The sequence below is a fragment of the Drosophila busckii genome, chromosome X, assembly GCF_011750605.1.
Source record: "Drosophila busckii strain San Diego stock center, stock number 13000-0081.31 chromosome X, ASM1175060v1, whole genome shotgun sequence".
In the NCBI taxonomy this organism is placed as follows: Eukaryota; Metazoa; Arthropoda; class Insecta; order Diptera; family Drosophilidae; genus Drosophila; species Drosophila busckii.
The window spans coordinates 16,434,824-16,461,075 of record NC_046608.1 but is presented as its reverse complement, the minus strand read 5'-3'; the positions used below and the strand labels follow the sequence as shown (position 1 = coordinate 16,461,075).

General features: G+C 37.4%; 1 protein-coding gene across 1 annotated transcript in view; it reads right to left on the bottom strand.

The window, feature by feature from the left end:
- Positions 1-26,009, bottom strand: part of LOC108605953 — a 35,001-nt gene extending 8,992 nt beyond the window's left edge. The window contains exons 1-3 of the mRNA XM_017995773.1: positions 25,981-26,009; positions 20,303-20,365; positions 8,677-8,734 (exon numbers count right to left, since the gene is read on the bottom strand). The gene's annotated coding sequence lies outside the window, so the exon portion shown is untranslated. The remainder of the gene's footprint in view (positions 1-8,676; positions 8,735-20,302; positions 20,366-25,980) is intronic.
- Positions 26,010-26,252: the final 243 nt, after the last annotated feature.

The window sequence follows — 26,252 nt, the reverse complement described above, 5'->3', positions numbered from 1 at the left end:
CAGCACTGCTTCTGCGGCAAGGGGCGGGGGCATGCCTTGTGGCAAGCATCAAGTGCTGCAGCAAAGACATAATAATGACTGCAAAATGGCAGCACTTTTAATTTAGCAGCTAAATTGAAATTAAATGCTAGTCTCTTGCAAATGAGAGCAGCTGTGGCTGCTGCTGCGGCTGCGGCTGCTGCTGCTGTTGCATGCCACTAAATGTGCGGCAATTGAGGCTGTGCCTTTTGTACTGGCGACAACAGATTTTATACGCTTGTCTGTTGAGCTTGAAAGATTAAAGAAAGCATAGCTAAATAAATTAAGTAAGACATGCAAATTATTTGCTGTCTCAAATAGTTAAAAACAAGCATAAAAATATAAAAAATGCTATACAAAAAAAAAAAAAAATTGAAAAAAATACATAATAAATATTAAACACACATTAAACACTTATTTAAATGAAAAGATTGTAGATTTATGTATTTTTTGTTTTAGTTAAAGCATTGACTAAAACATTATTTTAAAATAATGAATAAAATTTTTTTTTATATATGTTATAAATTTAAATTATTTTATAGCAATAAGCAAAAGTTTACGAAAATATTCACTAACTTTATTTTATAGTTCAAAGACAAATTTAAAGCAAGCTAATTTTACTATTTAATTATTTTTATTTGTTGCTTTTAGCTATTTTTATTTTATTATTTTTTAGTTAAAGTTGAAATTGAATACTTGTAGACAGCTGCAACTGCTTTGGCTTTGGCTTTATGTTTTATTTCTGCTCTACAGCTCTACTGGGAATTTAATTTATGGGTTTTGAGGAACCCAAGCCAGAGGTTCAACCACTTAGAGCTTGCTTTAGTGTGTGTGTGTGTGTATGTGCGTGTGTGTAGTAGTATTTTTTTTTTATTTTAATAGCTTTTAGCTGCAAGTGCTTTGCGTAAATTTGTTTTTTATTAGTTTTGCGTTTTGTTCAAAAGACTGTGGACACAAACTTGTGTGTGTAGCTCAAATGACTTAAGACACAAACTTGTGCTATTAAATGCCGTTACTAATTTGCAATACCAACACCCACTGCTATATATAGCAGCATGCCGCTATATAGTGTATGGCATATAATAAGCCCAAACGCGTTGCAAATTGGCGAAGCGCGCTCTGATTGAAACGGACTTGACCATGGCCAAGGTGTTTGGGCCGCTGCTGGGCATTGGCCAATGCGCCGCAGATTGCGCCGCCTGATTGCAGTTGCAGGCTTAGAACCGGAAATTTATTGCATAACAAGTTGGCAGGCAAGCGCGGCAATATCACATGGATATTAGTTTTGAAGCCAAGCCAAAAAGTCTTTTGTGCCTCAAGGTTGAGCACGCTCTCTCTCTCGCTCTCTCGCTCGCACGCTGATGCAGCAGCTGCGATATAGAAACGGGTGTGGTGTTGGTCGAGCCCACGCTTGCAGCAGCAGCAGCAGCAGCAGCAGCAGCAACAACATTTTAGAAATTCTTTGCAAGAATCCATGCAAATGCAGCTGTCAAGACAAAGAGCGAGAGCGCGAAAGAGTGAGCGAGAGAGCGAGTGTTGCCTTTTGAAACGTTCAATTGTCTGTTGTGTTTTTCTTCTTTTTTTGCAGCAGTTTTGATTTCGATCAGCTGTGTGGGTTGCGGCTTCCTGGAAGCAACTTGCAGCAGCAGCAGCAGCAACTCCTTGCCTTGCTACGCGGAAGTTTTTTTTTTTTTTGTTTGCTTCTTTTGCTTATTTTTTGTTGCCACAAAAGCCATTAAGCTGCGCAACAAAGAACAGGAGTCATTAGAGCGCATTTGAGTCGTGGTATGTGGCATGCAACACACACATAGACACACACACACACACACACAGACATAATATATACGCTTGGGTATATCTAACATAAACGCAACAATGCCGCGCTAAACGCCTTGTGCGCTGACCAATGACGCAGTTGTGGCAAGGCAATGTTGCAACTGCTGCCTCAGCTGCAGCTTTTGTGGCAAGTGGCAGCATTGCATGATTTATGGCAATTATGTTGATGACGTTGCTTCAATGCACAACAGAAATTACAATTAATTGCAAAAGGCTAAACGCTCTCAGCGCTCTACCTAGCCCACCCAACCCCACACCACCCCACCCCACACCCCTTGTACCTGCTTGATTGCCACGCCCTCTACTAGTAGAGACGCCCACCTGCGCTTAGAGCTGCTTTCGTTTATTAGCTAAATCTATGGTTACTACTGCAAAAGCAAAAAGCATTAGATTTTTAGCTCACTTGAGTTTATAAAAAAATAAAAAAAAATTAATAAATATTTTAAATGCTTTTTAAAAAGTTGTCTGTTGTAATAAAACAAAAACTAGCCATTTGCATAATAAATAAATAAAATGTAACAATATTTGATAGATCTTTAAGCATTTGTTTTACAACAATAATAAATCAAATAAAGCAAGCAGTAGCTTATTTATGAAGTGAATAAATGAAATAAATTAAGAACTAGCAACTTTGAATACAAATTAATACAATTCATCAACACTCAGTCATATATTTATATCATATATATATATTTTTAATAGCTATTGCCTTAGTTAACTTTAAAGAAATTTAACATCACTTTGACTTGCTATAAATATAATTAACTTAACATCAGTCAAGGCACATTTGTGTGTTATCAATTTAACCCTTTTTCCTTTTTTGTTTATATCTATTATGCTGTTCATTAATAAAGCATAAATAAGTATGAGTTGAAGATAAAGCTGTCAGCGAGCGTCTTAAATATGCAAAGCACTTGCAGCAACTCTATGTATTTTTAGATAAAGCTCATTACAATATGTCCGACACCTTTGCAAGTTGCTCATGTTGCTGCTGCTGTGGTTGCTGTTGTGACTGTTGCTGGCGCTTGCGCCTGGGCTTTGGCTCATTAAAAATTGTGCAATTTAATAGCTCCAGCTATGGCTATAGTGAGAGGCCGGCCTATTTTTAAATGCAAAGCAGCAAGCGCACGACAAGACAATCAGGACATGGCAATAATTGAATGCGCCACAGCAACAGCAGCAGCAGCAGCAACAGCAACATAAGCTGGCAGTTGAAGATGACCAATTTGCTGGTAACATGGCAACATGCCACAGTTAACAGCAACCGGCTTGATAAGCAAATGCGCCCAGTTAGCAGCCGCATTGCCACTTGCCCCATTCTACTTTTGTCTATGTGTGTGTGTGTGTGTGTGTTTGTGGCCCATTGTGGCTCATTTTGCAATCTTTTCTTTTTAAAGGCCAGGCATTTAATTAAAGCACTGTGTGGCACAACTGCGAGTGCATGTTGCAACTGCACTGCATGCTGCATGTTGTTGTTGTTGCTGCTGCTGTTGCATGCCGGCTGAAATGCTGAATGATTGTGCATGTTTTCCTTTTGCTTAAGAATTATGTTTTAGTGTGATTTTTATGGCAATGCGATACGCAGAATGCAGAAAATATTTATAACTTGACAGGCAACTATTAAGTGTGCGAAAGAGATAGCAAGCGCATACAAATATTTAAAGCATGTTGTCGTCGTACAGCAAGCCAGCAGCAATAAATAACATTTGCGAGAGGTGGTTGTATGCACTTCCTTTTGCTTTAAGACAGAATTTTTGTTAGTCAAGCAGTGCTTAATGCAAGTTTTATAATTGCAAATTAATTTAACGCTCAATTTGTAGTACAAAAAATTGCAACTCTGCTTAAAACACGCTCAAGTAAACAAAAGCAAACGTTTAACCGTTAAGGAATTTAAAAACGCTCAAGCAAGTTCATGCAAGTTTGCTTGCCGTTTTAAATTTGAAGCTCTCAATTTATGCTCACAATGCAAAGCGCTCAATTTATAACGAAGAAGACTTCAAATCAATGAGTGCACTGCTTAGCACACAGCGCATGCATTTTGAGTGACAAAATGTTTGAGCGAGAGCCAGAGCGCTTAGTAGATCACGCCACCTATCATCAACTCACACACATACATGCAAGTAAGCAAGCGACGAACGAACGAACTCTACTAGCGCGCTCATTGCACTGAGCGTAGGTGGCGCTGCGTTGAGAGAGCGCACGTCAGCTTTGACTTAGCGGGGGTGAGTGCAATTAGTAAACGTTTGACCTGCAAGTCGAACGAGTGTGATGCGCGCGCGCGATGTGCACACTTAGTGGAAATTTCCTATGCAAATGCTCAAGTGCACATAATGCTTTGATGTCATTTATTTTCTAGCACATTATTATCATTCTATTATAATATTGTCATAATTAATACATATGTTGAGTTTAAAAAATTTAATGCAGCCAAATTATCATTTTTTATTAACTTTAATGACTTGGACATTTAATAAGTAATAATTATATGGCACATTAGATATTCAAGCATTATACACTTACTTTTGTAGTGTATTAAAAGCAGTAGCCATGATTGATAGCCAGACAGACACACACACACACACACACACAGTTGACATTGCACATGTGTGTGTGTGTGTTGTTGTTGTAACGATTTGAGCGGCTTAATCGCAGTACAATCAAATTGTAAATAGTTGCGGCTGCTGCGCTGCTGCTGCGTTTGCTTCATTAGGCTGCTATTACCAACTAATGATGCGGCTGCGGATTTTAGGCAGCCAACAGCAATTGTTGTTGTCCAACTAACTGTATGTGCCATTAGGCAAATCGGCTTAGAAAGCCAAAATGTGCGCAATTTCAATTGTTTGGCATTTGCAACAATTAAGCGTGAGGCATGGGGCGAGACTTTGTTAACAAATTGTGCAAATTAAAATGAAAACTAATAAGAAATTAGGCGTGAATTGTGCAAATAAAAATAAAGAGTATAAACGAGCGAGAGAGAGAGAGAGAGAGAGAGAGACAGAGAGAGCGAGTAAGCGATATTGCAATAGATGCGGGCACTTGACAACTCGAAGCGCAAAGCCTGGAGAAAGGTGAATGAGAGAGAGAGCAAGCAAGCGAGCGAGCGAACGAGAGAGGGATGGGGGAGAGCTAGAGAGAGAGTTTGCGAGTCTGAATGAATGAGTGTTATTTGTTTAAGTTGGCTTTAACAGCTTGCGGCCGTTGCCGTTAGTTGACCTGGTTAACAGCCTGAGATAAGCGTTAGAATACAACAGCAACCAGTAGAAGCAAACGGAAATCAAGCACAATAGCAACACAGCAACACAGCAACAGCAACAAGCAGCAGCAGCAGCAGCAACAACAAACAAAACTAACAAACAAACAGCAAAAGGCAAAGCTGTAAGATCTTTTTTGAGAAATAACTGCATAACTTCAGTCGCAGTTAAGAGCAGCAGACAACACTGATCACAGTAAAACGATAGCAACAGTTGCCCCAATGTTGTTGCTGTTGTTGGCCATCTCGCTTACAATGCAGCACTTTGATTTGAATTGAGCAGCACACAAAAGGTCGCCACATAATCCGCAACAGTCATCGCCAAAATGCAACGCACGTAGCCAAAGCAACAACAACAACAGCAGCAGCAACTGTTGCTGTTGCTGTTGCGCATCATACTTTAAGTGCTTGAACGCGACCTGCCCAGAGTCCATCATTAGTTGCATTATCTACAACAACAGCAACCAGCAACATCATCATCATCATCAGCAACATCAACATTATTTTGTAGACTTGTTGCTGCTGCCACAAAAAGTAATGTTGCATGCTAATGACAGGCAGCGAGCAATTTGCTGCGTGCAACATTGTTTGGCTCTTCTTCTTGCTCTTCTGCTGCCACTTCTGCATACCAAAGCAAATTGCTTGTCAATGTCAATTTGAACAGAACAGGACACTTTCAATTTCTATGCAACAGGCAAAATCAATTTGCATAAATTTAATACAATTTGTCAAATAGTTTTAAATTGTTGTCTATTTATATAAAACAGCAATTAGCTGTAATACAATATTATTAAAATGTAAAATCAATTGCAAAGAAGCATAAAAAATTAATAAAAATATTTTAAATATTCAATTTAATTTAATTTTGACTATAAATTCTCAAATAATTTTCTAACATTTAAAAAAGTTAAAACTTTGATTTTGAAATCATTTTATTTGAAATTTTCAACTCAAACTCTAAGACTCTTTGGAGTTAGTCGATAAATTTTCCAACTGCACTTGAACATGCTGCGCACATTTAATGATTTTCCCATAGTTAGCCGCGTTGGCACTTGGCCCAGTTGGGCGCTATTTGGCTTGGACAGTTGGCAAACGCTTTGATTATGGGAAAGTGCGTTGAGCTCTTTCACTTTGCTGCTTGTTGCTGTTGCTGTTGTTGTTGTTGTTGTTGTCTCTGATGTTTTATTGCTTTATTGACAGCAGCACGTTGCAAGTTGCATTGATTAGCGAGCGAGCTGGCAGGCAGGCAGGCATGCAACACACGCCGTGTGTTGCTGCAGCAAAAGGCGGTCACACATCACTTGCAACTAGGCCAAGTTCCCAACGCCAGCAACTTCCCACTCGCTTTGCCTGCTCAAGTTGCTGCTGCCAGTGCCAGTGGCAACTTTTGTTGTTGTTGTTGTTGTTGTTTTCTTTCTTTTTCGTAGGTGCATGTCAAAAGCGAAAAAAATAAAAAATAAAAGCGTGTTGCGGATGCCACAACGTGTGGCATGCAAATTTAGCACAGCCCATATACATATATTTTATGGGTCAGGCTGCCGACAATTTTATCTTTTTTCGGTTTTTTTTTTTTGGGCGTCTCATTTGACAGCCATTTGCAGGAACGATCTTGGCCGCTAAATCAGAACCAGTTTGGTTTGCAGCTTGCCACAAATGCGCTTGTTGCACTTGGTGAACTATCAGTCGATGGTGGCTAAATGAGTTTTTGCGGTCAGCGTTAGAGTTGGCCACAACAATCGATAGTATCGATTGACAATCAAGCGATCGATTGCTTTTGATTTAAAATGGAAAAATATTGATAGCAGCAACGCTTTATATTTGAGTGTGAAAATTTGAAACTTAACGTTTGATACTATCGATAGTATCGATTGACAATCGAATCAAGCAATCGCTTGCAATTTTATTGCAAGCAGCAGCGCTTTATATTTAAATTTAAATTTTAAAACTTTTTGTTGCTTAGCGTTTGTAACTATTGATAGTATCGGTAAATGCTCATTATTTAATTATAATAATGAATACATATTTGTCGAATATTTGACATGAATTTATCATCGATAATTTTCGATATTTTCAACTAGCAATATTTAGCGCATATATGTTAGTTTTAGCGATTTTTTCAAAGCGCTTGAGCACAATTTATTTTCGCTAGCCAATCGCTCTTAAACTATTTTCACCGCCTCTTTGCCCACCCACTTCATTGTGAATAAGGCCACCCAACTGTTTACTTTATGCTCTGGTTTTCACCTCAACTGTCATTTGTGTTTTCTTTTTGCTTTAATTTTCCACTTGAACTTTAATTGCTGCAACGCTTTGCCGACGAAATTTCTTTGCTTGTTTGCTTTGCTTTGCTTTGCTTTGCTTTGCTGTGTGTGTTCTTAATGTGTAATGAAGCTTGAGCCGAGCGAGATTTATGTGAAATTTGAGCGGGGGGCTGGGGGCTCTGAGAACTTTTTCAGTTTCATTTTCAGCGATGGAGACTGTGAATTTATTATGCGCATTGTGGCCTGGCACGACCTAAGACAATTTACAGTGGCGTCTCATTCAAATGCCAGTCAGCGCCAGCGAGAACAACCAACAGTGTGCGAAGGGAGGGGAGGGAAGTGGGGGCAGCTTGTACTACAATACTTTGGGCAGAATCGTGGCGAAAATAAAAAGAAAAAAATTCATTGGCATGCCAACATGTGCTGCATTGTCATATGTTTAAGTCCCCACCCCCCGCTCTCTGTTTCGCTTACACTCTAGTTTCGTTTTATTTAGCACTTTAGCTTGTTGTGCAGCTGCCTTGTTTGTGTTTGGGCCTTTGACAATTGCAACGTTTTTTCTAACACATGCGATAGCTGCTTGTTGCAACTGTCTCAGCGGCATGGCTGCCACCACGTCCGTCCGCTTGTACAATTTGTCCGCAGCGCGTTTTCGTGCAAACGTGCTCGACATGCACAGAATTCAATAAATAAAATGATTTCGGTGAAAGCGAAGCCAAAGCAAAAGAATCAGCGGCAGCAACAGCGGCAGCGACTGTGGCAACAAGTCGTGTCGCCACTAATGGCCAATATGCAGCGCTAACAAAAAACTCTGCAATCTCAACAAAAGATTTGCATAGTTGTTGCTGCTACCAGTTGCGCTTGTTCTGCTGCTGCTGCTGCTGCTGCTTCTTCTTCTTGCTGTTGTTAGTGTGAATCGAGCTATAGTTAAAGCTCAAAAGAAAATATAATTTTATATTTGCATTCTTGCAAGCTTAAAACTGTAATGTGGCTTTATATAAAATATAATTTTATTTTACTTTAGCATATTTTAGTTAGTTGTAGTTTATAAACAAAACAACTTAAATATAACAATTTGATTATTGACTTCAATCGAATTTCTAACAATTTTAGTTGCAGCATCATAATTTTTTAGCAATTTAAATTTTATTTTATTTTATTTTTATGCGCTGCAAAATTTATTTTATTTTATAAGTATTTGCCCTTTGCATCCTTTGCCTTATTTCTTAGTGTTATATATATAATCTTTTTTTTTTTATGCATATTTTATTTATATGATTATATTTTTATATTAACTTTTGTTATATTTACCTTATTTTTTGCTTCAATTTTGTTGGGCACTTTCGCTGGCTTTTTTGCTTGTGTTAAACTGAAAGTAAAAGCAAAACAAACAAGAAATGTTTTAGAAATTATATTTTAATATTTATGCAGCGCTATGTGAGGACAGTTTGCACATATAAATTCTTAAGCAAAAAGAAAACAAAGAGTTTGCGGCAAGTTTGTCGCTTAAGTCTTTTGTATGCCGCGTTGCTTAATAAGCTCATCAAAATGCAACAGCAGCAGCGGCAACATTTGCCAAATTGGCGTAATAAAGGCCATGAGCATGAAATTAAGGCTTAACCCGCAGCCTAAGCCGTGCAAGAAGCAACAAGCAGCAAGAAGAAGAAGCAAAAGCAGAAGAAGGTAAAAAAAACTACGAAATAAGAGCAAACGGCAAACTGTAACATGCGGCGTATCGCTGCGGTGTCGTGGTAAATTACCGTTACTTAATGACACACGACACGTACCCAGCGTAAGGCCAAGAGTGGGGGCTGGTAGCGGTTGGGGGGAGTTAGTTGAACGTGCTGCAGACCCACAGCTTTGAGATAAGAGAGCACATGGCCTGCTGCTGCCTGGCCTGGGCTCGAGGCTAAAGTTTAAAGCTAAAACGCCATGTGCTTAGCTAAGCATAGAATATGCCAAAGCGCGCTCTAGTGAAAGTTAATTGATCTCAACATTAACTAGGCAAAGCACAAGAAAAAACAAACTAATAGCATTAACTAAAGCTGACAAGCAGCGAGCGCTAAAACGCAAAAGCAAACGCAGCAGCGACGCGACTGACAAGCTGCGTTATAAAAAAATATATAAAATAAAATTCAAATACAAAAACAAGCAAGAGCAGAAATGAAGTAAAATTAAATACTTAAATAAATAATATGTAAATAACTTAACACTTTTATTACTTGTTATTATTATTTATATTTAATTTATAATAAATAAAATATATAAAACAAAATGCAAATAAAAAACAAGCAAATTAAATACTAAATGTTTGAATAGTTACTTAAATTTAATACTTTTGCACTGAAATATAAAAAAATAAATATGGCATAAAATGAAATTCAAATACAAAAACAAGCAAGAGCAAAATTAAAGACAACAGTAGAAAAAAGTAAAATTAAAAACTAAATGATTTAAAAGTTTCTCAAAAATTAATACTTTTTAAATATATGTTATTATTATTAATATTTAATTTATAATAAATTTAAACACAATTCAAAGCAATTTCTTGCTTACTGCATTTTTTTTTTTTTCAAAATATGTGTGTATTGCAAAAATGAAGAAAACATTAAAATAAAGTAGAAGTAAATACTAAATGTTTTTAATAGTTTCTCTTAATATTTAATTTATTTCTTGTTTATTGAATTCTACTTTACTTTGTAAAGTTTAAAAAGTGATTTATATGAAATATTGCAATATTTTTTTTTTATTTTCTTTTTTAATATTTTTCTGTATTGAACTTTGTTGCTAAGCAAATTAATTTTAATAATTAATTTTTTTTATTAAAACTCAATTTTAACTGCTATCGAACTTATAGCTAAAAGCTTATAAGTTCTAATGCTGTCTAAATTATTAATTAATTCAATTATTTACGCATTTTTTAATGCTATTTTTGCAAGTCTAAAATAATTATGCAAAGCTTATGTGCAGCACTAAACTTTTTCATGTAGTTATTTTTTTTATAGCTTAGCCCAACTAACTTATCTTAGATGTTATGCTTAAGCGTCTAATCTTTAATCAAACATGACAAATAAAAATTCCGCAGCGCTGCTTTTTTTTCACAATAATTTTCAGCCAGCCGCGCTTTATAACTGTACACTATGAATTCATAGAAAACTATAATACCCAAGCGAGAGAATCTCAAAATCTGTAACCGAATTGCGTTCGCTGCGCATAAATTGTTGCCTTGTATTTTTTGTTGTGTTGCCCGCTGGCTGGCTGGCGAAGAAGAAGAAACAAAAAATTGTTATGCATGGCAATTTTCCATTTTGAGGCCTCTGCTTTGTGTTTTAATGCCATGAATTATATTTGCCGCAGTTTGTGGCAAGCAGCAGACCATTGTTGTCGTTAGCCGAGCAGCAACAGTTGCTGGCTGGCCAAAGTGGGCGGCAGAGCAGGGCCAAGGCACAAATGTCAAATATTTTAAACACCAGGCAAACAGGCTCAAGTGTCCCTAACACACACACACACACAGTCAGCTATGTGTGTGTGTGTGTGTGACTGATGTTATCTTTGCCTGCTGGTGTTGCCAGTGTCATGTGTTGCAGCTGTAAACAGAGCATAACGCTAGCAACATATACACACACACACACACACACACACATGTGTCCAGCAGCTAACAAATTTGCATAGTTTGCTCGGCCGTTTCGGCCTGTTCTTAGTTCTAACGGGTTCACGTTCCTCTCGTAAGCCAAATGCAAATTTTTGCTTAGAAAATTCATGTGCAAACGCCCAAAACGTTGCCCCAAAAGCTTTCGTTGAATTACTACGCCTTGAACACATTTGCATAGACTAGCGAGGACTTCTAACTGGTGCAAAATTCCTTGCCACATGTGCCACATGCCACATGCCGCATCCCAAAGAATTTATGCTGATTTTTTTTGTTTTGTTTGCTTTGATCAGAAATTTTTGTATTTCAGTTGAAATTAAATTCTAAACTTTCATCAACTATTGGTAAATTAAATATTAAGTATAAAAATTAAGCACAGAAAATTATGAATTTTAAAATAAATATTAAAAATAATTTAGTTTTGTTAGCCAAGTTAGTTAGTTTTAAAAATAATATTAATACATTTGTATTTTTAATATTATGTGTATTTTTTTGTAATAGTTATAAATATATATTTATATTTTTTATATATTTTTCTATTCAATTTTTATCTTTAAAGCTTAACAAACAGTTTGTTGTACTTTTTTTTTATAACAATTAACTATTTATTTTTATTTTTATGTTTTCTATTTATTTTCTGAAGATATTTTATGAGTCTTTTTTTTAATTTTATTTTTTATATATTTTTCAAGTTATTGTTGCCACTTTTATTTATATTTTTGATTTATATCAATGCACATAAATAATTGAACTGCTTCGTTGCTAGTGCTGGGCCAAAGTTTAGTCTGGCTGCAGCAGCAATTGTTGTTGCTTGCTGCTGCTGTTGTTGGTTGTCTGTCTGCCCTTGTTAAGCTTGCAACAGCAACAGCAACAGCAGCGGCGGCGGCCCTTAGGTGCAACTACAAGCACTTGATGTTGTTGTTGTGCTTGTTGCTGTGGCTGTTGCTTGTCTTGTTGCTGTTGTACTTTTGGCCTGTTGCACATCCTGTTGTGTTGCAGGAGCAACAGCAACAGCAACAACTCGACACTCGGCAAATGCAGCAAAAGCAAAATGATCACCATTATCCAAATGGCTGACATGCAACGACATTGATGATGTTGCTGTCTTGCTCACACATATACGTACATATGTGTGTGTGTGTGTGTGTGTGTTGCTTTGGCTTGTTGCAGTTGTTGTTTGAACTGTTCTAATTGCTGTTTGCAGCTCGTTTGGTATTGGCATTGGAATTGGGTTTTGGGTTTTGGCTCAGCGGCTGCTGCTGCTGTTGCATGCCTCTGCGTGTGTGTGTGTTGCTGGTGTGTTTAACTGCGATTTGAGTCACGTTTCATTACTCGTGATGCCAGACAGTAATCACTTGATTTTGCTAGCCGGCCTGTTTCTTATTTTATTTTGGACTCACACACACACAGACACAAGTTGCAACTTGGCTGCAGTCACGTCCAGAATTGGGTTTGCATTGCTGCTGCCTGTTGCTGGTTGCTGCTACTTTTCGCATCAGGTCAAAATGGAACACAAAAATCTTGTTAGACTGCAACAAGAGCAGCAGCAGCAGCAGCAGCAGCCGCAGCCGCAGCAGCAACTGTTGCAAGCTCGGCGCATTGCTAACTTCTAATTTGGTATTTTTTTCTCTACTGCTGCTGCTGCTGCTTTGATCTCGTGACGCTTGTCATTGGCCGTAGCTGCAACGGCAACAGCAACAGCTTTAGCCTTCATTTGCGCCACACTGTGGCATGGCCGCCGCCGTGGTGGACACAACGTCATGATAATCAATTAACCTTGCCACAGCTGCAAAGCTATTGCCAGCTCACTCACTCACTCACTTGCTCGCTCGCTCGCTCTGTTTGTTGCTATCATTTTGCAATTGATTTTCTTCTTGCGCTTTTTTCAATTTGCGGTTAACCTCAAGCTTCCCATCAGGCAACGCATAGGGAAATCTAACAGACAACAGCAACATCAACAACAACAACACTTGACAGCATTGTGTGGCATGTAGAGCGTTGCATATATATTTTTTTCTTTCGTTTTGCCATTATACTACGCCTAGAAATGCGATCGCCGCCGCTTGCTACATATAAGGTTATGTACTTCAGTCTGTATCTGCGTCTGCGTCTGCGTCTGCGATTTGATATGCCACAAGCTGCAACAGACTTGCAACCTCTGCCACTTGGCGCTGCTCGCGCGTATTTATGACAACTTGCGGCGCAGTCTTAAGATAACTTAGAAAAGCAACAACATTCTAGTCTATAAATTGCTTGGGAAAATTATTTAGCAACTAGTAATAACAAAATAATAATAATTAATAATTAAATAGTAAAAATGCTATTCAAATTATATAAGGCAAAATATATGTTGAGACATAAATTAGCAAATTCAGTGAAAATGTTAAAAATTAAAACGTAGAAAATGCGCTTCAAAGTTTTTTTTTTTTATGATAAATTTAAGGTGGAAATTTGCCAATGAAATCTTTGTGCAGATTCTTAAACATTTAAGTAACAGCATAAAGCAAGAACCAAATTAGATTTTTTCAACTTTCTAATTAGATCTTCATCCATAAGCCTGCAAAAATCTAAACAATATTTTATAGCAATCGCTAGTGCTCAAATTATAATTATTGCTTAATTAATTGCTTAACAAATTATTATGCCAGACATTATATTATATTTAATTAATATGTAAGCAATGTTTGATTTTGTTGTTGCTTTTATTTTTGCTTTATATTTATTTGTTTAAATTTTTTAATACAATTTATTAAACACTTTGATATATTATTTTATATATATTTACACTGAAGGCCTGAGCTGCTCTGGCTACAAAATTGTTCTATACAATTAATTCTCTGTTAAAATTAAACTAATAAATTTTATATATTTTATGCAAATAATTTTTAGTCAATGCCTATTTTGGCAGCAAAGTTTCTGCCATTGCGCTTAAATTTTTTTCTCAGTGCAGTCAACAGTGCATTGTTCAATTGTTTGGCAGCCCGAAAGAAAGGGAAATATTTTGACCAACAAAACTGGGCGTGCGTGTGGGCGTGGCTGGCCTAAACAATAGCTGCGGCCATTTATCTTGCGTATGACATTTGACATTTTGGTTTCCAGTGAAAAAAGCGCTTAAGACTTAGGAGAAAAATTAGAATATGACGCGGCGATATACTGAAGGTGAAATCTTGAGGCTGCAGCAACAGTTGTCTCTTCGCTGTGGCACGTAGCGAAGATTTGTGTTGCTTGCTCTGTTTCTTGTGTTTTTTTTATTTTTGTTTTTTTTTTGGGGGAAAGGCGACAGGCAGCTGGCATAGCAGCGCATACGGACTTAAGTAGGTTAATTTTGACCGGTTTGTGGCAGCAACAACTTGTGGCAAGCAACACAACACACACAAAACGGCATTTGGCTAACTACAAAACTGTTTGCAGTTGTTGTTGCAACTGATTGACTTGCGCCTGCCTTATTAGCCAGCCAGGCAGCTTTTTATTTTTGTCTAATGAAGCAACAACAACGTACCACTGTAGCTGCCACTAACGATGCAAATGTCAATGCTGCAGCCCTGACATTGAATCTTCTATCGATCGTTAGTGACATGCGCGCAAACTTGCCACATGCCACATGCAACATCAGCGACAGCCTAACTAATGATTGCTGCTTGCCACACACACAGACAGACGCACACACACACACACACATACACACACTTGTTGTTGTTGTTGCTTTCTATGCAAATAATGCAACAATAATCGCGAATTTCAGTTTTCCCTTTTTTGGCTGCGCACAGTGGCTCACAGGCTTCAAAATATTTGTTTTACATTTGCTGCATATTATTTTATTGCATATTAATATATTTTTCTTCTTGCTTTTCAGTTCAACTGACATGACATAGCTTGAACATTTTATTATATTTTATTGATTTATATTTTATATATTTTAGCCTGAATGCCTCAGTTACTCTGGCTACATAATTGTAATATTGAATTAGTTCCAAGTTACAATTAAAATAAAAAAATGTATATATTTTATATGCATAATTATTTAGTTTATAGCTTACATTGCTTTTTTTATATTGTTTTCTTTATAAATTATTTTGTGTTTACTTTAAGTTTGTTGCATTCATTTTTTTGCTATTTCCTAGCGCACTTAATTTAATTGCTTAAAAATGCGCAAATAAATGTTTTCGTTAATTTTTTGTACATTTTTATATATTTTTTATTTTTATTTTATTATTTTGCAAGCAAACATTTATATCTCATATGCTAAATTAACTATTTAGACAATATAAATTTCAAATAGTTTTTTGTATACTTTTTGTTTATTTTGTTTTCCATTTCAACATGTTTGCTTAAAGCTTGCACCACTGTGCGCAAGCATTTGCAGCTCATTAGCAGCGCTCAGTGCGCAGCTCAGCAACATGTTTGGCTTAATTAACATGTTGCAAGTAGCAATTCAATTAACATGAAACCCCAAAAAAAAAAAAAAAGAAAAACAAGCTGCGCCTTTTTTCTTGTTGTGCTGCTGCTGCTGCAGTTGTGGGCGTTGTGACTGTGGTGGGCGGGGCGGGGCTGTTCTGTTAACTTAATACAGTGCGCGCTGTTGATTTATGAACAGGCAAATCACTCAATAAGCAGCTGCAACGACAGTTGCCATTGATGCTTGTGGCATGCAACAAGCCAAGGCATTTGCATATATGACGAGCAGTAAGTGCAGCTTAAATGGACATTGAGTGAGTGGCAGAGAGAGAGAGAGAGAGAGGAGGGCTGGGGCTGGGGCTGGGGATGGGTAGACAAACAAAAAGCGTAACAATGCTAACTGGCATAGCCAACAGTCGCGCTGCTGTTGCAGTTGCAGGCTCGTTTGGCATTGCCTTAACGGGCTGTTGCAGCTACGGCTGCTGCTGCTGCTGCTGCTGCTTGCCACACAGTTGCACAGTGTGCTGTTGCGTGTTATCTCTGGGGGCGCAGCGCCTTAGCATAAAACATAAATAGCAACTGCATTCAAATGAGTCTGACAAACAAACTAAACCAATGCAACGTGTGCAACGTGCAACGTCGTGGCCAGCAATGATAAATGCAAATACATGCGCAACACAAAAACAAAGCTGCCACAACTTGTGGCAACCAGCGCTGTATGCCGCGTGGGCAGCCTCAACTATTTGCTGCTGCGGCAAGCTTTTGCTTTTGCTTTTGTGTTTGCTTTTTGTTGCAAGCAATCACAATAATTGCAATTATTTTTCATATTTTATGAGACGCATTTTGGACAATAATGAAGTGGGTGCCACACGGCGGCGGCGGCATGTGGCATGTGGCATGTGGCATGTGGCGTTGCATTTGGGGCGTTTTTAATGAGGCCTTAACTGCCAGTCAAGGCAGCCCATCAAGGCAATGGCTGCGGCTGCTGCTGCTGCTGCTGCCACCGGCAACTTGCAACTTGCAACAGCATGCGGCAGCCAATTTCGTCTTGCATTTATGGTTAAATTGCTAAATTTGGTTAACTTCATTGCTTGTTATCGCAACGATTTAGAATTCAATTGATGGATGCCTGCTGGCGAGAGCGAGAGAGCAAACGAACGAAAGAGCGAGCAAGCGAGCAAGAACTTTCTCGTAGTCCTAATAACTGCAGCCATAGCTAATGCGCTTAATGGCCAACAAAATTTTCAGTTTTATTTTCCCCTTCTATTTTATTTGCTTGCGGCCAAATGGAAAGCCGCGCTCTCCCTCTCTCTCTCTCTCCCCCTCTTGCTCTAACGGTTTGCTATGCCTAACAACTTCATTTTGTCAGCACAGCAGCGTATCGTAAATTATATATATCCAGCGCATATAGCGCATATATATTTTCTTCTATGCTATGCTCAGCTTAACGGCAACATTAAAATTCGCTTTGCAGCTTCAGCTTGCAACTTGCAGCTTGCGCACTTAAAGCCAAACTTAAGTCATAAACTTGTCTAATCAGCTACTCACACACACACACAGATACACACACACACACACATATAGCCGCACATGCGTGCGTGTAAAATTCGCTATTTATTTCTTCTAGCAACTTTTATTTATTTATTATACAATTTTTATGTGTCTTATATTAACTTTTATTACTGACGCAATTTGGTTAGTATGAAAAGAGTTTTTTTTTAAGCAAATTACATTTTTACAACTTAAGTTTTTTATAAATTAAACTTGCTTGCTGTTGTAATAAAATAGTTAAGCAAAAATTCTCTATTTTTTGAGTTTATTAAATTTCAAAAAATTGTTAAAAACTTCTACTTTGCATGCTCAGATTAGCAAACTAAATGAAAATTGCTTTAGTTTTAGCCAAGTTATGACATAAGAAGAAGAAGAAGAAGAATTGTGCTGCTCAAAACTTGCTTTTCTTACGCTTTTTATAGCGTTCAAATTATTTGAATTAAGCGCAAGTTTTTTGTTTCTTTTTTTTCTGGCCAACTGTTTGGCTTGGTGTTGGGCCTGTGCCTGGGCCGCGCTTAATTAAGCAGCAGCCAGCAAAAGCAACAACAAACGGTAGCCATTTGCTAGCTCAGTTTATGGAACTGTTTGCCAGTTAGTCTGATGTGCTGGCTGCCAAGCTGCCAACAATGCCAACTTTATCTTCGTCTGCGACGACTGCACGCTTTGGCTTTGGCCTGTTTGGAGGCTCCTTTAAGGACAGCGGCGACAACTGACTGACAGACATTGGGATTAGCATTAAACATCAGACGCTCAGCCATCAATGCCAAAGCCAAATGGCCAAAAACAAAGCAAAGCAAAGCGAACTCAACTCAACTCGACTTGAAGTGAAGTGAAGCGCATAGAAAAGCACAAAAGTTCACAAACTGTTGCTGTTGACCAAGTTACAAGACAATGCCGCTAAACTGCACTGCTAGCAGCTGTCTCGCTCTAGCGCTTGCCTAGCTCGCTCTTTGTCTAACTCTTGTTATGCAATTTTAGCTACTTAATGCCCATCAGTCAATCAGACCAAATGTCTGTCATCACATTTTTTTTTCTTTCTTTCATGCGCTCTCTTGCTTAGTATGTGTGTGTGTGTGTGTGTGTGTGTGTGTGTGTGTGTGTTGACAGGCTTTTGTTTAACGCTATACGCAATTTTCTAGTCAAGCTTAAGACATTTTATTTTCCATTTGCTATTTGCCAACTTACGCACTTGCATAACAGAGCACTGCTAATTGCTTAACAGTTGCATGTTAAGCGCTATGTTAACGTTAACAGTTGCTAGCATAATTTTCTGATAATTGCTGCAGAAGTTTTACGTATTGTAAATTATATTAAATGCAATTGAATAAAACGTTTTGTAGTTTAACTAACTTTTGATTTTGTTGTTTGTAATAAACGCAGCTAAGCTTTAACTATTTATATTTTCAGCATTTCAAACTAATATTTATTTTTTGTGTAAAACGCTCTCTTGAAACATTTAAAGTTAAAATAAGCACTGCGTGCGTTAAAAATAAAAAGTACACAACAAATTAAAATGGCAATAACTATGACAGCTGCTCCAACTCGTGCTGCAGCCATTAGCAAAGAGTGCAGAAAAAAAAACAACAACACGTATTAACAAAAAAAAAAGGGGCAGCAGTAAAAGATTCGTGTGACAATTTGTAGCTGAGACAAAAGCACGCATTGTTAGCAGCTGCCCCCAAAAGAACAACAGCGAGAACTTGCGGGCACGTTAACGTATCCGTTAGAGCTCTTGGTCGTTGTTGTTGTTGTTGTTGTTGGCCATTTGCTGTGGCTTGTAGCGCAAACTGCGAAATTGACCATAAAGTACGAAAAATGTATGTGAATGGCCATGGGCAATGACAACAGCAACAACAACAACAACAATGCCGCACGCAATTTGGAATTTATTTGCACTATAATTGGCAAGCTGAATCAATAAACGCTTTGGGGCAAGAACAAGTTGCCTGTTGCGCTTGGGTTAAAGGCCAAGCATAAAGCCATATAAAATAAAGCGAAATTAAATGTCAAGCGAAGAAGAATTGTGCAACAATTTATAGCATGAAATATAAAATATTTTATCTTTATAGCTAATTGCTATAAAATGTGTCTGACTTTCCAATCAATTGGCGCAAGCTCATAAATCAGCAACAAGCGACTGCAAAGCTAGAAAAAAATATTGCAGTGCGAGAAAGAGATAAAGATAAAGATAAAGATAAAGAGAGAGAAAGACACGAAGTTCTACATAATTGGAAACTTTTATATATTAAAGAATTTGACGCTTTAAATAAATGAAATATTTATTTTTATATGTTAGGTTTAGTTTGAATTAATTTTTTCATTTGTTATTAATTTTGTTTATATTTTTATTACGTTTATTTGCTTTCTAAGCTTAAGCTACGCTTGTTACTATTTTTGTAAAAATTCTTGCTGTTGTAACTTAATTAGTGCAACAAGTTCGTGGCCTAAGTCTTTTGATTTTTTTGAGGTTGGCCAACAAAAATAACAGCAGAATAATCAAATAGGCGTTGTTCGAAATAGACAACAATATTAATTGCAATGACTGCGCCAACACAACGAGTGAGATAGCGTGTGTGTGTGTGTGTGAGAGAGAGAGCGACAGATCTTGTGCTGCTGACAGAGATCAGATAATAAATTAGTGTAGCTTGCCCATGACGCGCCTTGAACTTGCAATGCTGCTGAACTTTTCGGGGCGTTGCTGCTGCTCACTTCTATTTTGAAAGCAGCAATTCATTTTGGTTTTGTCAGCAGCAACAGCAACAGCAACACAGCAGCAGCTTAATTGCAGTTGCAGCAGCAGCAGCATCAACAGCTGCGCATCTTCAAACAAATCAAAAGCGCAGCCAAAGCAACAAAAGCAGTTGCGGTCAGTTGTTGTTGCTGTTGTTGTTGTTGTTGTTGCAGCTAGAAAATGTTGCTCGCATTACTCAATGTCATTGCCGCCAACGCTTGCCGCCAAAGTCAGGCCAAAGCTTCAATTAGTTGCACACACTCCAAGCTCAAGCTCAAGCTCAAGCTCAAGTTGCAAGCAGCTAATTGTGAAGTCGAGACAGTCAGAGAGTCGAGTCAGTCAGTCAGCCAGTCAGTCAGTTTGAGTGACTAATTGCCAAGTGATTGCGTTGCGACAGTTTGCGGCTTTATAAATAGGCGCAGGCCTTAGCGGGCCGATTAGATGATTGTTGCCCCCCCCCCCCCCCCAGCCCTGTCCAGCTTGACTGCCCTTAAGCACAAGTTGCACGTTGCTTTGGTCTCAACACCTGCCTGACAAAGCTTCAAAGTCCAGCAAATTATGGCTATGTACTGCAACTGAATTGTGTTTATGGCTATGGCCATGGCACTTACCTCTTTAACTCGAGCGTTGGGGGCAGCAGCTTGAGGAGCGTTCAAGGCGTTCAAGAGCGTTAACTGCAATCAAATCAATGCAACAAAACAAGCAAAGTTAATAAATTTCATTTGCTAGAGAGCGAGTGAAGTAGAGAGAGAGAGAGAGAGAGAGAGAGAGAGAGCGCTTAAAGTTTGTAGTTATAAATTATAAACTATCAATGATAAATTTTAAATGCATAAAATTTGTAATTTTGAATTTATTTCAGTTAATAAATTTGCAAATACAAATAATAAATAGCAAGCTCAAAGTAAAATATTCAATTAACTAATTTTATATTGTGAATTTATATTAGAAATTTAAGCAGCAATTAAAATAGTAAATTCAATAAATTAAAAATGCTTAACATAGAAAGCAACTTAGAATAAAGTCTTATAGTTAGTTGCTTATTATAGGCAGCAAAGATTTCACATTTTTGAAACTCTGTTGCCAATGAAATGAATAAAATTGTTTTGCTATAGCTGCAGCTATATAAATTTCTATGCATTTAAGCCTAACCCTAGCCTAAGAATAAAAATAAAAATAAAGCAAAACGTTGCAGCTTTTCTCACAGTACAAAACAGACTAAGAAAATTGCTTGAAAGCTACACTTAGTTAGATGCCAGATAAACTGAGACTCAAGCAAACTGTGAGAGAGTCGCTGCTGCTGCTGCTGCTGCTGCTGAAGCTGCTGCAATGCATTTGGGATCTTCATTAATCTATAACATTGATCGCTGGCCACTTTCAGCTACTTATTATTTCTTTTTTGTTTTTATATTTCTTTGTGTGTGTGTGTGTGTGTGCAGACAATGGCGCCTTAATTATTAGTTAGACAACAAGCTTGGATCATAATAACAATCAAGCTTAAAAGAGCGAGAGAGAGAGCGAGAGCGAGCAAATGCAGCAAACAAGTTTTTCATTTGCGTTGTGCGCGTTTCATCTTTTAATTTAAGACAAGTTCAAACGATTTGGGGAATTTCTACGCGCAGCTGGCCGCCGATTTTTCGAATGCATAACAGTTGTTGTTGTAACAGCAACAGCAGCAGCTACAGCAGCAGCAGCAGCAGCAGCAACATTGTCATCATCATTAAGTTCATAATGCCGTTGGCTGCTGTTTCATTCTGGTTTATCAACATGTTCTAGCGATTCTCTCAGTTGCGCTCTCTCTCTCTCTTGCTGTGAAAAGTTGCTGCGTAACGGTAACTGGCTGGCCCGCATAGCTATTGATAGCATGGAAAAGCAAATGCCACGCCCACATGTACATGTTAGCTGGGCGGCTTGGCCACGGCCACAGCTGTGACCAAAGAGTCATCATCATTCAATCGAGTGAGCGAGCGAGCGCAGCGCAGCGAGTGGAAAGTGCAAAAAGAAATTGTGGCGCAGCATGTGGTCGCTTCATTGCTTATGTATGTGTGTGTGTGTGTGTGTATTTTGCATAGCAGCGTAAAACTGCTGAATAATTAAACTAACAACTGCAGCTGCATAACAACATAAACAATTAAAAGCGAGCACTCAAGTCTATAGAGCAAACATGACAGCTTGGCGACACACACACACACACACACATACACATGCATGTGTGTATAATAATCATAAATGTTTGCTTTCTATTTGATTACTTGACCGCTATTTGCTAGCGAAAGACTTAAGGCACAAACGTGGCTTGGCATGCAGCCTCTTGCATTTCATTTAGTTTACAGCTGCAACGCTCGACTGCAGCAGCTGCCCCACAAAAAACATTTGCATATGCCTGCTTACGTCTAATAAAAGTTCTTAACACACACACATACACACATATGTATGTGTGCTTTGCTGCTTTTTGGACAGCTCAAGTGACTCAGTGATATCATTTTTCATGTTGAAATTTCAGCAGACTTTGAATTGAGAACACTTTCACACCCAGCAAAGCATGCTTAACACACACACACACACACACACACACACACACACACGAGTCGAGTCGAGTGGACATGGATATAGTCACTGGAGACAAGGGCAAGTCACTCTCAAGTTGTTTATGAGCAACAACTTGGCACAACTGACGGGCATTCAATCAATTTTAATCAATTTCAAGTGCATCAACTTGAATACAAATAACAAAGAATTTATAAACAAATGCAAACAAAGTGAAAATACATTTTGGAAACTATACAAATAATAATGAATCAAAATATTTGGCAGAGCTAACTAAAACAATTAAATTAAAATTAACAACAAAAGACAAAAATGTAGTTTAAATCAAAACAAATTCCTGCAAATGTTTTAGCTTAATGTGTGTGCATAAAAATATTTCAAAAATAGCAAAATAAGCATTTTTTTAAATTAAAACATAAATTTGTTGCTCAATAATTTTAATTTAAATGCAAAACATGCAAACAAAAATTTAGCTCATTTATTTTAAAAGAAAACAAAACTAATTAGAACAAAATTATAAAGTTTGACTTTAATCATAATCAGTTGCTTGTTATTTTTAAATTTTTAACGAGCTGAAATATATTTACTCAAAGTATTTAAGATTTAAATGCAAAAGAGCTTAACTTAGAAAAAGTCTGTTCGAATTAATAAATAAAACTTATACAGAAAATGCAAACGAATTGCAGCTGAATTATTTTTTACTTCATTATTAATTTTGCCAACAATTAAAATACAAGATGCTTGTAAATTCAAATGAAATTCTATGTTGGGAAACAAGTCGCGAGCTGAACTATAATTATTTATTTATTTGTTTGGAAAGCTTCTCACACTGAGTGCAAAGCTTATTTAAGAAATGTGCAGCTCATAAAATGAGTAAGAATAAAATATAAAAATGGGAAACGAACGTAAATTATGAGAGACAGTTGCCCATAGAGAATCTTTTGTTAAAGCAAAAAAAAACTCTTAAATCAAATGCATAATGAGCCAAGCGGCGCATAAATTAAGTTTACTATGCTTTTAGTTTTTATGATTTTTTATATGTGTGTATTTCTTATTTCTTTTTTAGTTACTTTTTGGCAAGCGGCGGTCAGTGGGGCGTGCTGGGCACAATGGTTAACCGTTGTATAGCACAGATATGGACAGCGCTAAAGAAAACGAAAAGATTGAAGCTGAAGCTGGAGCTGGGCATTTGTGAAATTCTTCTGGGATTATTTAACGAATTGGAACAGTTTTGTTTTAGCAGCGGCAGCGGCAGCGGCGTTGCCGTGTTGAGTGTAAGTGTTAAGCTTGGTTTTGTCTATTTGCTCAATGGCCATTGTTGTTGTTGGCCATATCACTGTCGCTATTTGTTATTTGGCGCAACAGGTGCTGATTTCGTTGGCTTAATTTGTTCGTGTGCCAAACGAAAAGTGGGTCAGCCAGCAAGTTTAAACTATGCCACAGCGCATTCAGTTACAACGTTGTGTGGCACAAGCAGCCAAGCGGCAAGCGGCAAGCGGCAAGTTAAGCGCTAAGCTTAAGCCCCAACACCAAATGCTTGTTGGCCAAAAAGAGCAACAACCAACAACAACTAAGAACAAACAATTTCTAGTGACAGGATGAGCAAGCAGCTTATGTTCTGCTTCTTCTTTTGCTTCTTGTAGCTTTCGTTGTTGTTGTTGTCATTAACATAAGTCTGGCTTCAGTTGTTTGCTTAGGCATTCAAATTGTTTAGCCAATGGCTACAACTTTTTATTTTTAGTGCCAGCTGCAACAGAATTGTGCATTAAATATTTTAAAAATATATAAACTAAGCTCAGCGTGCGAAATTTAAAATAATTATGTTGCTAAAATGCAAACAATTTAAATTTATGTAAGCAATGTAAAAAAGAAGCTTGAAGCTCTTTTAATGTTTATACAAAGCACTAAGTGCTTAAATATTGTTTATAAGCTACAAACAAATTTTATAAAAATTAAATATAAATATTTAAAAATGTGTAAGCTATTTACTAAACGTGTGGCATAAATAAAATTAAAAGAAGCTGCTTTAGCTATTGTTTAGGCAATTGTATTATTTTATTTCTATAGCAATTTTGCTTATTTATTATGCATTAAATATAGTATTAAAAATTCTGTATAGCTAACTTCTATAGCTTGCATTATTTATTTAAATTGTAATTTCTTTTTAGCTTTGCAAACTGCACAAAAATTAGCAAACTAACTGCCAAGCACTCAGCTCACATTTGCTTGTTTTTTTTTTCCACAATATATAAAAAAAAATATGCCATGTGAACATTTTGCTAAAGTCCGTTCTCTCTCTCTCTATAATTTATTGCTATAAGAAATCGCTTTAACGTTTGCTTAAGCTGACAATTCACACGTTTTGTGGCTTTCATTTGCCTTTGGCTTTGCGTTTTTTTTTTTTTTGTAATTTATTTCTTTATTTTGTTATTTGTTGTTTCCTATTCTAATCTAATCAAAATCGATTTCATCAATTTCCGCTGCGAAACTGGCAGCTTGATTGCCGCCGCCAACAGCAACAGCAATAGCAACAAATGTTGTTGCAGTCAATTGAAAAGTGGGGCAAGCTTTTAGCGCTTAACATTTAGTTGCTGTTACTCTAAGTATTTGGTTTTTTCTGCTTCTTCTTGTTGTTGTTGTTGCACTTTCTTAGCGCTTGGCAGATTTGGGTCAGTTTTTTGTTGTATTTATTTATTTAGTTTGGTTTTTATTTCTGGCCGCGCTGCCACGCAGAGAAATTTTTCTAATTTGTGCAGCTTGAGCAAGAAAATTTGCATGCAGTCGACAATTAATTCGTTGCTAAAGCAAGTTCGTTGCCTAAGTCTTTAGTGTTGGCCGCATGTTTTATGTGTGTGTGTGTGTGTGTGTGTTTTTTTTTACGATTCGATTATAAAAGAACAAGTTGGGAGCTTTTTATGCAACATGATTACGTTATTTCCGGGCATAGAATTTATATATAGAATAATTCTTACATTTCTTTTTGGTCATAAAAAAGACGAGCAAAGACGGCAGACGCCAGTCTGACCGAAAATAAAAAAAGGCTGTAGTGCTGTTTGGGGGGTGGGGGGAGGTAAACTCTATGTGCGCTTTTTTTTTTTGAAATTTTTTTTTAATGCGTTTCTCATGCTCTTGGCCCGTTGCTTTTTGCTGCCACTGTGAGTAAATGCTTTGCTAATGAATTGGGTGACCAGCGACGACGACGACGACGGCGACGGCGACGACAACGCTGGCGACCGGGTAATAACGGTTAATTGCGTTAATGACTTTAACAGAGAAATATAAAGCGCAAGCTTTAATAACATAAAAATAAGCGCAGAGTAAGAAAAAACACACAAAGTAGACAAGCGCATTAAATGTGCCATTGTATTAGTGTGTGTTAGTGTGTGTGTGTGTGAAAGAGAGAGCGTGTCCAGTTGCAACAGCAAAATGTTGGGTTGATCCCTCTGCCTGCATTTTTTTTTTATTTTTCTATGAATTGAAAATGTCGCAAGTTGTGCAAAGTCAAAGTGCGTCGACTTCACACACACACACACACACACACACACACGCACACGCACACTCACATAACACATTTATGCATAATTTTGCAGCAATTGGCTGACTGCAAGTCAAGTTTGTTGCCTAAGTCTTTTGTTTGACTTAGCTAAAAAAAAATGCAAAAAATTGAAATAAATGCTGCTCAATTTTTTTAAGTCACTTGTAGCAAAAAAAATATGAAAAAAAAATGTCACAGCATACGGCTTACCTTTCAAAATTGTTTATTGCACTTTGTTGTTACTTATTGTGTTTTGTTTGTACGAGAATCCTTGCGCGTTTTATTTGTTGCAACTTGAAAAAAAAAAATAGTTTTGGTTTGCTTGCACTTTTACACTGTTGTGGCTCACTTGGCTTGACTTTGAAATTTTTTTTAGTGGCTTTTGTTGCACTTGTAGTTCACTGTTTGTTGAAAAAAAAAAATTGTAGAAACAAAATGAAATTTTGTTTATTTGTTCAAGCGGCGGCGGTGGCGGCTGCTGT